Genomic DNA, 13,162 nt, shown 5'->3' on the forward strand with positions numbered 1-13,162 from the left:
TTTCAAAATTCAGATCACAAACAAGTTTGTAAAAACATTAATGTTCAAAATGAAGATGTCACTCAGTCTTACATCATGCCCAATAAACCATGAGAAAAAATTTTTTTTATGTTTTTTCATCTCATCCTTGTACATGGACACATATAGCATGCATGTAATTATAGAAAATATGCTATTTTGAAAAGCCCTTCTTCCATGTGATATTATATCATGAACATGCTTATATAGCACTATGGAATTATATGATTATCATTTTCATATCTGGATAATATTTTGTCTACTGGCCCCATCCCTATGTGGCCACCCACTCACTCACCTTCAGTAGGCTTGTGGAATTGTATCAGTTCCCAGTTGTGTCTAATAGCATATATTTGCAAGAAAGAATCATTATATTATAGCATTTTCTATTTGAAGAAGAGCTTGAAATTCATACATTTAAATAAGTCTCTCCATTTGAGGATCAAGACACAGAGACTGAGGGGGCAGTGGGAGGCAGAGTAGCCTGGTGAGAAGAATGGTGGGGGGCCAGGAGGAAGTTCTTCAACTGTGATGTTAATTATTTGATCTGGGACCATCCCTTATCTTCTTTGTGCCTCAGTTTTCTCGAGTCTGCCTCACTTAAGATTATTTTGGGGGGGGGGATTGTCATGTTTATTTACCTAAGATTCCCTACCTGGCTCAAACTAACCAATGGCATTTCCAAACCAATTTGTACAACACCAAATCAAAATAAATCATGTAATATGCTTACCATAAAATTATGAAAATAATAGTATGAACATGTTCAACATAGTCTACCTGCTGCTGTAATTTTTATTGTAATGCTAATGACTTGAATCAAGTCTCTACTTGGTGTGGGATAAGCGTATTCTAAAGCAATTCCTTAGTTTGTTATCATGCAGAGTGAATTAGCCATAGGGCTTCCCCATCCTTCTTCTGGAACTTATTTCTATGACAATTCAGAATCATTGTAGAGCTCTCAACCAAATGAAGAAAGGTCAGAGGGAGATTAAGGTTTTTTCTTTTCCCTGACAGAATAGCTGTTTATCAGAAAGAAACAAACTGTCAGAACTGGAGGAGGACCCAGGGTCTGCTCATTCATCTTCACACCCTGCTAATAAGGCACCATCACTCCTGATGGAACATTCTCCAGTGATTCTTTTTAAGTGACTCTAGCAGTGGCACTTCCAATTAGATTGATATTTGTCATAACTGTTTCACTCGCTCTTGGTAATCACAGAGTGAATTACTGCTATTACGCTCCAACATTACAATGAATCAATCCACAGAGGCAATTATGAAGAGTGAATGACTGAGGACACATAGTAACTAGTCTGTCTCCAGTAACTAGATACCATAAAGTAATCAGGTCCTAAAGAATGTTATCAATTACTCTTGTTTTTTTTTTTTTTAAACTCATTATGAGGCTTCCAGATACTAAACTTCTACAGTTAGGTGTCAAAGTGACTGGCCTTTGGGAACTCTGCTGTATTGGCTCCAAATGATACATTCTGAGGATGACAACATGATAACTGTAGCTAAAAACACAGTAATTGTATATTTGAAAGTCGCTAAGAGAATAAATTTTAAGTTCTCATCAGAAGGAAAAAATTGCCACAATGTGAGGTGATGGATGTTAACTAAATTTACTGTGTTAATCATGTATATTGTGGCCGTACAAAAATTCATAAACCAAATCATTATGTCATACACTTTAAATGTATGCAATGTTATATGTCAATTATATCTCAATGAAACTGGATAAAAAAAGAAAAAACATAACTTTGAATAAAAAAAAATTTTTTTGTCACAACTGTGCCTAAGTCAGTTTCACCATTTACTAGTTGTGTGTCCTTGTACAAATTACCTAATCTCCCTATGCCTGTGTTTCCATGTTTAGATGGGGATACTTACAGCTGCAACCACACAGGGTTATCTGAGAATTAGACAGAACAATACAGGCAATCCCTTTGAGTACTGCTCTCTATACAGTAAGTGCTCAGAGCTGCTAGATTTTATATATACCAGATGATTTTCTTCTGGTGCTGTAAATCAGGCAAATATAAGTTGCCTATTTTTAGGTGTTAATAACAGTTATTGTGGTAGAAAATAGCCTACTTTAGAATCAAAAGATCCAACTTTAGTCCTGAGTTCACCACAAATTAGCTTTATGAACCAAGACAGATCTCCAAAAATCACAAACTAAACTGTGTGTAGAAAGTGGTAACACAATACATAATTGTATCAGGATTGGAGTAAGGCTCAACTATGTTGTATATTCAAGTTGTTCACCTATTGTTGAATACATTTTGATACTCAAATAACATTTTTTACTGATTGTCACATGTTATTTACTCTGCTTGCTTAATGAGAATAACGACTTTTAAAAATCTATACGTGAAAGATACAGTATCCTAGGTGGAACAAGGGCTTTGAAGAAAATTAAGGAGAGAATAAGGATAGAGAAGGGCAGGCAGAGGGTGTCCCACTTTTAATAGGGTAGCCAGGGAAGCCCTCCGCTGAGAAAAGGGGCACATTTCAGTAAATAACCAGGGGAGGTGTGCGAGAAGTTCACCTGGATCCACAGAAGAGCTTTTCAGGGAGAGGGAGCAGCAGAGGCAAAGCCCGAGGGTGAAATGCACCTGGCATTTCTGAGCAACAGCCAGGAGGTCATGTGGTGTGAGCAGAGTGAACAGGAAGCGAGATCTGAGAGCTAACATGGGCCCGGCTCGTGTAGGATTTCACCGGCCCTTTTTGGAGAGTTTGGCTTTTATTAGAACGAGATAAAGCTACTGGAAGCTTTTGAGCACAGAAAAGACATAATCTGATTTACTTTTCATGAACTCATTCTAGCTGCTATTTTAACGATAGACAAAAGGAAGGGCTAGGGTAAAGTAGGTCTCCGCTGCGATGAAACTTAATGGGGGTCCAAAAAAAAAAAAAACAAAACCTTAACAGGGGTCATAGTGGCTCGGACCAGCATTGTAGAAGTGGACGTGGAGAAGAGTGGTCACATTTTGACATATTTTGGATCCATTTTGAAGTTAACACCACCGAGATTTGTTAATACACTTGACATGGAATATGGGAGAAAAGGCGGAGGCAAGGTTTTGGGAATGAGAAAGTGGTAAGATGGAGTTGCCATTACCTGGGAAGAAACTGTAGGCAGAGCAAACTGGGGTGACAGGAAGCACAGTTTCCAATATGCTCATTTCAGATTGGCTATTAGAACTCAGAGTGGGTCTATCAGGTAAGCAGGGTGGTGCCCGTGCAGAGGTCTGCCCTGAAATAGAAGTTTGACAATCCCAGACGTAAGGGTGATATTTAAAATCATAAGGCTGGGTTAGATCTGGAAGGGAGTTAGTCTAATAGAAAATAGGAGACGTTCAAGATGTGAGCCGTGGTGCACTGCATTATTATAAGGCTGGGGAAATGAGAAAACAATTTCAGAGGAGACTTAAGAAAGTGTCATCACTTGAAGACAGAAAACTGGAGAGAATGATGTTTTGGAAACCATGTTTTAAAAAAAAAAAAGAGAGTTTTAATTGAAAAGAAGTATCAGATTGGTATAATGTAAGGCCTTAACTATAGCATCACTGTGTCTGATTTACACCAAGATAGAGTAAGGAGAAATTATTCATTAGATTTGAATATCCATTGTGTGCACAGGGAAGATGGTGATTAAAGGAAAAAGAACAATAAGAGAAAAGCAAAAAAATAAACCAAACCAAAACGAAACAAAACAAAAAGCTCTCACAGATAAAACATCCTCTCTGCCTTTAAAGTCAAAGGCAGGGAAACAGAATTAGGAACCTTGGTTATAAGTCTAATAATGAATGACAGTCAGTAGTCTGTGGGACTATAGATGAGGTAGAAATTAATTCGGAAGGCAGCTTCTGGGGGGAAAAGGTCATATTTAAGCTGGGTAGTAAAGAATGACTGTAAGTCTGTTGGGCAGAAAATAGGCTTGGACAGAAGGATAATGACATTGCAGGCAGATAAGATAGCACGGGCAATACCGTAGATGTGTGAAAACGCAGAAGGTGTTCAGGGGAGGAGGAATAAATTCATTTGACTAAAATAGAGTTGGAAAAGAAAAATGGGGGCAAAATAGCAGTAGATACACCATTTTTTTCCTTTATGGAAAATCCTGCTGAACAGTCCAGTAGAAAGAAAAATTTGAAAAAGTGAGATATTTATCCAGAACCAAATATTATAATTACTATCATTTTTTAAAAGGCTTTTTCTATTCTGGGAAAAGCCTCAAGCAGGACGTATTGTAAAGTGAATGTACATTTGGAGAAATATATAGAAATATAAATTGTTCCCTGTAGGTTACTCCATTAGGTAGATTTTAATTTCAAATAATTTTGCTCGGGCTATTTTCTAACTTCCTTACATGTAATGTTGTGTTTTAATTTTATCTCTTTCCCAGAAATGGTTCTCTGTATTGCGAGGCTGCGAGATCACCCAGGGAGAACGGGGCCAAGTAAGCCGGACCACCTGACACACTGAATGTATGTGAGTACGATATTAACAGCTTTAAGAAAAGTTGTCTTGTATGTGGCTTCAGGCACTCTGGAGGATATAGACTGTGGATTGAGATGGTTCATGGCTGGCTCCTCGGCCCGGGCAAGCTCTCACTGGTGAGAGTGGGGTTTGCGTGTGCACCTGTGACAAGGCTTGATTTCTCCTCTAAGGCTATGCATTGCATTTCTGCCAGTAGTGACTGTCTCTCATAACTGCTCTGCCTCCCGTAAAATTTGAAAGCCTGCTTTCTGAGCACAGCTGCATATACTACTTCTTCCACTCCCTGACTCCTACTGAGCCACACTTACTTTCCTTTGATCTTTCTCTGTCATTTTGGCCCATCGGGCACCACATTTAATTTTATTTGCCCTCCTGAATCCAAAGTCCGCCAATTGGACAGTTCTCTCTAAACCTCTTGTCCTCTTTCTCTCCTGCCATACTTACCTTGCCAATTGGCAAGTTAGTGTTTATTTAATTATTTGATTATTTTCTGTGTCTTTTTCTAGACCAAATGCTCCATGCAAGTAAGGATCGTGCATGTTTGCCGACATATCATAGGTGGTCAGCATTTCCGGGCTGCCTGACCCTGCCTGGTCCTGAGTGGCATCTGGGCCCTATGATGCTCCAGCCCTTTTCAAAATCTCAGTTCTCTGGGGGCTCAAATCTTCCCCAGATTATCTCAGTTTCAGATAAAACAGCCTCTTGCTTTCTAGAAAAGATGAGTCTCTCTGATGTGAGCATCACTGAATTTTTCTTTAGCCCTTAAAATATCTCCTTGTCTGTCCATAGTCTATTTCCTGTTTCCCAGAATAACTTCGTAAGCACATTAGATTTTAATCCTAACATTTTACATTTCTATCTCAACTTTCTTAAATCTGTTATTCCTCCCTGATTTGCATTTTTCCATTTTTCTGGTTCCTTCCACACAGGCAAAAAAATCAACATGCTTTTTATGTTTTTTATCCTGGAAAAAATTCATGCAACTAAAATCAAAACAAAACAAGCCTCCTTCATCTCACTAGTATCTTAGTTTTCCCCCCACTTAGCCCCTTTTACCCATTCAAACTTCTCTGCAGAACAGTCAGTGTCCTTTGCCAACTCATGGTAAATTCAACAAAAGAAGGGGCTATTTTTATTTTGCAGTACAGTGTATTTCCAGTACCGAGCACAATAGCTGAAATGGTAGGGGCTCAATAATTAAATGAGTTCATTTTAGCCACCCTTTCACTTCCCACTGTCTACCTGAGTGTGAAAATGTTGCTTCAAGCACTGCTTAAATTACTCTTACCAAAATAACTAACCACAGTAACTCCTTTCTCTATATTATTCAATCCATGACCAAGTTTCAAACACTTCCCATGTATTTTATATCATAATTTATCTTAATTACTGTTAGCTGTATTTGCCTCATCACTTCATCAGGGCCGTGGCCCCTAGGGCTCAGGACAATTCACATGGTATTTCCATAGCCCCGTAACTCTTAAAAAGGTGTTTATTGGTCAGTAATTACTAGTGAATTGAATTAATACCTTTAACTATTGAAGAGTCCTCCAGCATTGCTGTAACCACGTTAGCATTGCCTTTGATGAAATATTTTGTTCCTAAAATAAAAATGGGAAAACACAATGGGATAGCCTTTTATAAACCATTTCAAATCATTAAAATAATAATTCTAGAAAACTATGCCAAATGAATCATGATATATGTGCTTTGTATCTATCACCCCTTTGTATCAACAATTAGACATATCTATCCATATGTATGTTATATATACATGTACATACATATACATGTAAAGACCATGGTGTAACCACTTGATAAAAGGACCAGCATTGCTTAAATTATTTCTAAGAAAATAAGATTCTCTTCCAGGTCCTTTAAATGCACCCAATAAATGCACACAAGAGGAGATAGAAAAACCCTAAGAAACTGTTTCAGGAACCTGAACAGAGATTTACGAATTATTCTACACTTACCTTCCTGCTGTCCTCATTTTTGCCCTTCTAAAATAGGCTCTCATTTGTCACTTCTTCCAACTGTTTGATTCACTTCTTCCTCCAGCTCACATGTATTTGCAGCCTGATTTGAGTGTATTCACCCGAGGTCTGATCTTCTATGACTTCTCTGGGACACCACGTCCAGGATGACCTGTGGACTCCATGTAGTGAAACCATGGAGGAGAACTTACAGTCATAGGAAAGAGATTAGGCAAATCCAAAGTGATTACTCAGTGACTTGTGGACCAAATAATTTACTGTTTAACTTTTCTGTTTCCTGTTTAGTTGTAACTTTATATAAAGAGAAATACCTTTTTTAAGAAAATATGGTGGATTTAAGTTGCTTTCTCCCAGCAAAAAGTCTTGCGTGTGACCCTCACACAGATTTAAAATTTGAATTCTATTGCTTATGTGATGCTCACACAGAGGACTGTTGTTTGTCATGGAGACCTCAGCAAAACCTAAATAATTCCCAAAGCTGTAACATTTAAAAAATTTAGATATGGTGTCAATTCATGGAAACCATAAAGGTTTATTGATAATCACTTAATTTGGGAGGTCTCTCTGTCTCTAATTCAGTAATTTGGATGACTGCATGATCTATGCCTCTTCTGTAATTATTTGGTATGTGCATTGGGCTAATTCTGTACGGGATGTGTCAGAGACACTAACCGAGAAGGACCCCCAGTTCTATTCTCTGGGTTCCATGCAGCTGTTCAGGTGGACATCCTTTATTTGCTCCCCCTGTGTCACTCTGTTTTGGAGGCTGACCTACTATATCAATGCCTTGATCACTGGGCTCTAGTCCCCTTTTGGCCAGCAGGAAGCCCCAGCAAGAGACAATAAGAAAGGAAGAATGAGATCGAGGTGTTCATTCCACAGGATCCTTCTCTGTAAGTTCATCTCAAGCTGGCTGGATCTGTTCAGGTCTGTGTTTTTCAAGGCTGCCTTCTGTACATGAAATATGTAAATGCCGTCTGCATAAACGGCCTTGTCTTCCACTCTCTTGTCACCGAGAGATCTTAACTCCTTTCTTCTTACTAGCTTAGAGTTCTGCATCCTGGCTTCTCTGCACCCTGTTTACCTCTTTGTAAATAGCCCCTTTTAAAATATACCCTCTTCAAATTACCTTAATCTGAGTGTGCCAGTTATTGTTTATCAGAACTCTGGTATAATGTCTCTTTTTGAGATTCTTTAATTAACATCATATTGACTACAACTTTTTAATCTGATCACTAATACTGGTGAACAGCAAACTCAGTGTAAGTATTTAAGTAATAGGCATGAACTAAGTGTCAATACAGAAAGAGGTCCTGAGAAAATATGAGAAAATATTGCATTAGCAATGTTTGTTGTTTCCTTCTACATTTAGATTGGCCCCTAAAATATAATCAATAACTGAATTATTAGGAGGTGATACCATGTTAGGTGTACTTTGTCTTTTTTTGTGTGTGGATGGACAGCACCGAAGTTGTACTAGATGTGCCAGGATATGCAAATCAAACTTTCACCAATTTAATGTTTCCTTTTAGAAGGTTAATTGACTGATGGGGCCAGTAGGTGAGATCTTTTGGACCTTGACAAAGGCGTAAATTTGGTGTGAGTGGCCATATTTACAAAAGAGAAGCTTGGCTATATTGATACTGTTGGCATTCAACAAGTCAGAGATTTTTTTCTAATGATTTGCTTTTATTATTTGTGTTTTTAAAGAGGAAATGTCTAAAAGCAACAGAATAGGATCTCTTTCATCTGAGAAAAACTCAAATGAGAAATATGCTTCTTTTATTTAATTATACAAGTTAGCCCCAAACCTTTTTTAATGTCTAGTTCAAAGGAGAGAGGCAGTTTCTGATAGTAAACTTAGTACTATATATAATCTCCCACCAAAACATTTCCACAGCATTTGAATATTTGAAATTTGGTTGCCACTTCGAAACTATCAAAGCAATTGTAGACCTATATGGAAAGTTTGAGAAATTGAGAAAAATAAGTTTATAACTCGAACGTAGAACTCTTATAATTTTAGTACATTGACCTCACTTTTCTTATATAGTTTTGTTTTTATTGAAGTATTGTTGATTTATAATGTTGTGTTAGTTTCTGGAGTACAGCATAGTGATTAAATTATGCATATACACACACACACACACACACACACTTTTTCAATATAGGTTATTACAAGATGTTGAATATAATTCCCTGTGCTATACAGTAGGGCCTTGTTGTTTATCTATTTTATATACAGTAGTTAGCATCTGCAAATCCTGAACTCTAAATGTATCCCTCTCCTCTTTCCTCCAGTAATCATAAGTTTGTTTTCTATATTGTGAGTGTGTTTATATTTTGTAAACAATTTCACTTGTGTCATTTTTTTTAGATTTCACAGGTAAATGATGCCATATAATGTTTGGAAACTATAAACAAAACAAAAAGATAATTTATATGGTTTTAATCTTAGTGCACAAACAATATTTGCATCCATAAGCCAAGAATTTTTCCAAATTCCTACATAGTTTTATAATAATTACTTCTAGACATCTTTTAAAAAAAATTCTTGCCACCGAGTTAATGTTCAATAAATGTTACTGATTATTTAATGAAACAGATACTTAATGCAATTTTAAAGATAGATTGCTTCAATGATAATGACATTCTTTGATACGCACTTAATTCCATATAGTGAATTAGCACATTTCATTAATTCTAAGATGCATGTTTTAAAAAAAAATTTCCAACTCTAACAATGAAGCACATTTTATTAAAGTGCAAAGCAGTTTAATTTTCAGAATATTTTTCTTTTATATGATTCATAAAATAGCTAGGAGCCCATGATACCTTAATATTTTAATTTTGGAGATTAGATTACCAGACATTGGTGATTTTGTGTGTGTGTGTGTGTGCGCATGTGCACGAATGTGGCAATGAATTCTGAAAGAAAGATTATACCTCCTCCCTTAAATGCTGTCTGGAAGTCCATGAAAATTGCTAGAAAAAAATCCTGTAAAATTGAGACAGTGAAACAAAAAGAAAGTGGTTAATTCCACTGCTTCAGTTACAGTGTTTTTAAGAAAATATTTATACCATATTTCCCTTTTAAATCTTTAAATAATATTTGAAGTCACGTATGTTTTGGGTCAACTTACAAAGAAAAAAATGTTTATGTTGATTTTAGGAAAAAGTATTAAAAGTAAATGAAAATATTATCCTCCCTCTGAGAATGCATCTTCTTTTTGAAAATGATTGCATAGTGGCCTAATACACATACCGCTTCTCCCAGTAATTCAGCCAAAATCAAGTTCTGGGTGGAACACCAAAGTGAGCTAAAATATGTCAAAAAATGCCTCTGAGTACTTCCCACTTGCAGGCAAAGACATCACTTAGTTACAACAGTAGAAATTACATTTTAATCAATATTCCCTTTGCTATTAATCCATTTTTGACTGCCAGAGAGACTGTAATAACATGATAGGAAAATCAGCTCTCTAATGAGTCATTGCAAAGAAAGAAGTGTTGGATTTCGTTCATTTTTAACTCAGCATGTATAGCATTGACATGTATACTTTGCGTTCTTGCAACTCTTGAAAGCACCTAGAATTTTTAGTGTACTCAGGATGTCTTTCGTAGCAACTTAAAAAAATCATCTGTGATTTTCGTTGGTGACATAAATTGATCAGCCACCAGCAGGTCCGCATTATCTTACCTCTGGTAAGGACTAAATGTCTGATGATGTCATTAATGGCCAATGCCTGTTCTAACATAGATATAAGCTAGGTTTTACTTTCACCAAAATCCCCTTATTTTTGACCAATTTTATTTTATAAAGCGGCAGTGCACATTCACTTTAGAAATAGCACAGCATGCACAGAAGACATAAAGACTTGAACACTCACGACACTCTTTTGCTAAACGTAACTTTCATTATCACGGATGCACGGATGCATTCAAATGTTTTCTCTATGTACATATCTCAGTTTTCAATTTATTGTAAATATTTTTTTCCTTTTAGTAAGTATGTGTGTAATTTTTTTTTTTTTAATTCTGTGTGGTGTTTCTTTGTAGACTTGTATCTTGATGTATTTAGCTAATACTCTGATGTTAAAGTATATTGTATCCAAAGTTATATTGCCAGGAAAGTGCCAGGATGAACACGCACATAAATTTGGGGGCTGTCCTTCAATATTTTAGTTGAATAAATTCCCCCTAAGTGAAATATTAGGGTAGCAGACACATATAATTTGAGCATTTTACAGCCCACCTGTATATCCAAATAAAGTTTTTAGCAATATAGGAGAGTGATTCAATAATTTTTTTAATATTTACCAATCAGATATCTTAGTCCATTTGGGCTGCTCTAACAAAATACCATAGATCAGGTGGCTTAAGCAGCAAACATTTATTTCTCATGGTTCTGGAGACTGGATGTCTAAGGTCTAGGAACCAACAATTCGGGTGTCTGGTGAGCCCTCTCTTCCTGGTCCATAAATAGCTGTCCTTTCTCTGTGTCTTCATGTGGCAGAGGATGAGAGGAAGCTCTCTGGAGTCTCATAAGGAGGCTAATCCCATTATGGAGGCTTCACCCTCATGACTTAAGTACCTCCCAAAGACCCACCTCCAAATACCATTACCTTGGGGATTGGATTTCCACATGTGAATTAGGGCGGACACAGACGTTCATTCTATAGCACATGACAGTGCTCTCCTATTATTAATTTGATTTTTCTTCATCCTTAATGAGCATTAATATTTTCCATACATTTATTATCTATTTTATTTATTTATTTATTTATTTAGTTATTTAGTTAGTTAGTTAGTTAGTTAGTTAGTTAGTTAGTTAGTTAGTTAATTGTGTACTCATGACCCCATCTGGGTTGTGTTTACTGAGGACACACGAAGAGGAAAGAACATAGTGTAGAACGTGGAGGTCACAGGGGAGAAGGAGAGACGGCTTTCTCCCCAGTAAGCCTCACGCCTGCTGGAAAGCAATCTCTTCCCTTGGAGACTTGTGATGAATTTGGCATTTGTACTGAATGCCAAAGCAAACATGCAATTTGGTGAAACTCCAGTCTGACTGGTTGTCGGCATTTAGGTTGATTAAAGGAAAAATAGCTTAGATTTTAACTTTCTTTTTTAAGCCACCTGTTAGCAGGTGGTATCAGCACTGTTAACAGTGAAGGTTAGGATCTTTCTACATGAAAGTAAGAGCTTAAAGGAAATCAGATACATTTATCGGCTACAGTGCTTGAAGTGTTGGACTAAGAATTTACTTACCTTATGTTCTTTTTGTCAATAGACACATCATTTTTTTGTTTCAGCATCCATTTTGTTCATCTTTATTTTCCCAGTGCCTAGAATAATACCCATCATATAGTAAAAGTTCAAGAAATGCATAATTATCTCTGGTTCACAGGTAATAAAAACCAATGGTCAGAGGAACTGAGTAATTTTTTACCTGAGTCACACAGCTTGAAAGGGAAAGTCTCAAAATTTAGCAGAAGTTTGTCCAAACCCAAACACTTAGCTCTATGTATTTCATATGACATCACTTCCTAAGATAATATTGCTCTTGGTATACATTCTGTCTTGTTATGTTCTCATTCTAATGCAAGATAGACTAGATAATGCTGTGGAACAAATAACCCAACCATCTCAATGGCTTAAAAAAAAGCACGAGTTCCTTCTCGTGTGTTTCATGTAATGACTGCTTGTTAGCCAAGGGCTTTGCTCCTCATTGTCTTCAGTCCAGAGTCCAGGGTGAGGGAGCAGATCCTCCCTGGACCTTTCATGGTTTTCTAGGATAAGGAAAAAAGAACAACAGTCTTGTCCTGGCTTGTTAATCTCCAGCCAGAAGTGAGGTGATAAACCTGCTGGTATTTCGCTGGTCAAGGCAAGTCACCTAATTTCACACGTATTGTGAAACTTCATGGGAGCTTGAGGGTGGGAAAGTGAAATTGAGTGGGCCCAGGGTAGTTACTTACAATTTATAAGTGAGAGAGGATGACAGAAGAATCTGAGTCTGAGAAGGAGGAATGAAGATAGGACATAGGAGGGGAAAAAAAAAAAAACTAAATATTTGTGGACCTTCCTCTAGTCACCAGATACTCAAATAACTCTGTGATAGTTAATTTTATTTGTCATCTTGACTGGGCCACACTACCTAGATATTTGATCAAATGTTATTCTGGATGTTTCTGGGAAGATTATTTTTGGATGAGATTAACATTTAAGTGAATAGACTCAGTAAAGCAGATTACTTTACACGATGTGAGTGGGCCATTCAACCAGTTGAAGACCTTCATCGAACAAAGACTGACCTCTCCTGAGTGAGGAGGAATTCTGCCTGCCGTCTGTCTTTGGACTGGAACTGCAAATATTCCTGACAGAGCAAGGTCTTCATTTTAAAAAGATCACATTTGAATAGATAAAAGATAATATCCAATGATCTCCACAAGCATTAGTCCACCTTCTAACAGGCAGCACATTCCTCAGGCAGACAGAACACCAAGGTTAATATATATAGAGAGAAAATGTATATGGTCCATGGGACAATAAACACACACACACACACATATCCTGTGGGTTTTGTTTCTCTGGGCAGATGATAGGTCCCTCTCACAGCTGGTAGGTAATGGGAATAA

General features: G+C 37.0%; 1 protein-coding gene across 5 annotated transcripts in view; it reads left to right on the forward strand.

The window, feature by feature from the left end:
- Nucleotides 1–13,162, forward strand: part of LRRC4C (leucine rich repeat containing 4C) — a 1,083,236-nt gene that overhangs the window by 422,045 nt on the left and 648,029 nt on the right. For 4 of the 5 annotated variants that reach the window (XM_074372152.1, XM_074372154.1, XM_074372151.1 and 1 more), the window contains exon 3: nucleotides 4,436–4,517. The gene's annotated coding sequence lies outside the window, so the exon portion shown is untranslated. Of the gene's footprint in view, nucleotides 1–4,435; nucleotides 4,522–13,162 lie in introns of all 5 variants that reach the window. The other variant, XM_074372153.1, reaches the window with a different exon arrangement.

This window comes from Camelus bactrianus, chromosome 10 (assembly GCF_048773025.1).
Source record: "Camelus bactrianus isolate YW-2024 breed Bactrian camel chromosome 10, ASM4877302v1, whole genome shotgun sequence".
NCBI classification, from domain to species: domain Eukaryota; kingdom Metazoa; phylum Chordata; class Mammalia; order Artiodactyla; family Camelidae; genus Camelus; species Camelus bactrianus.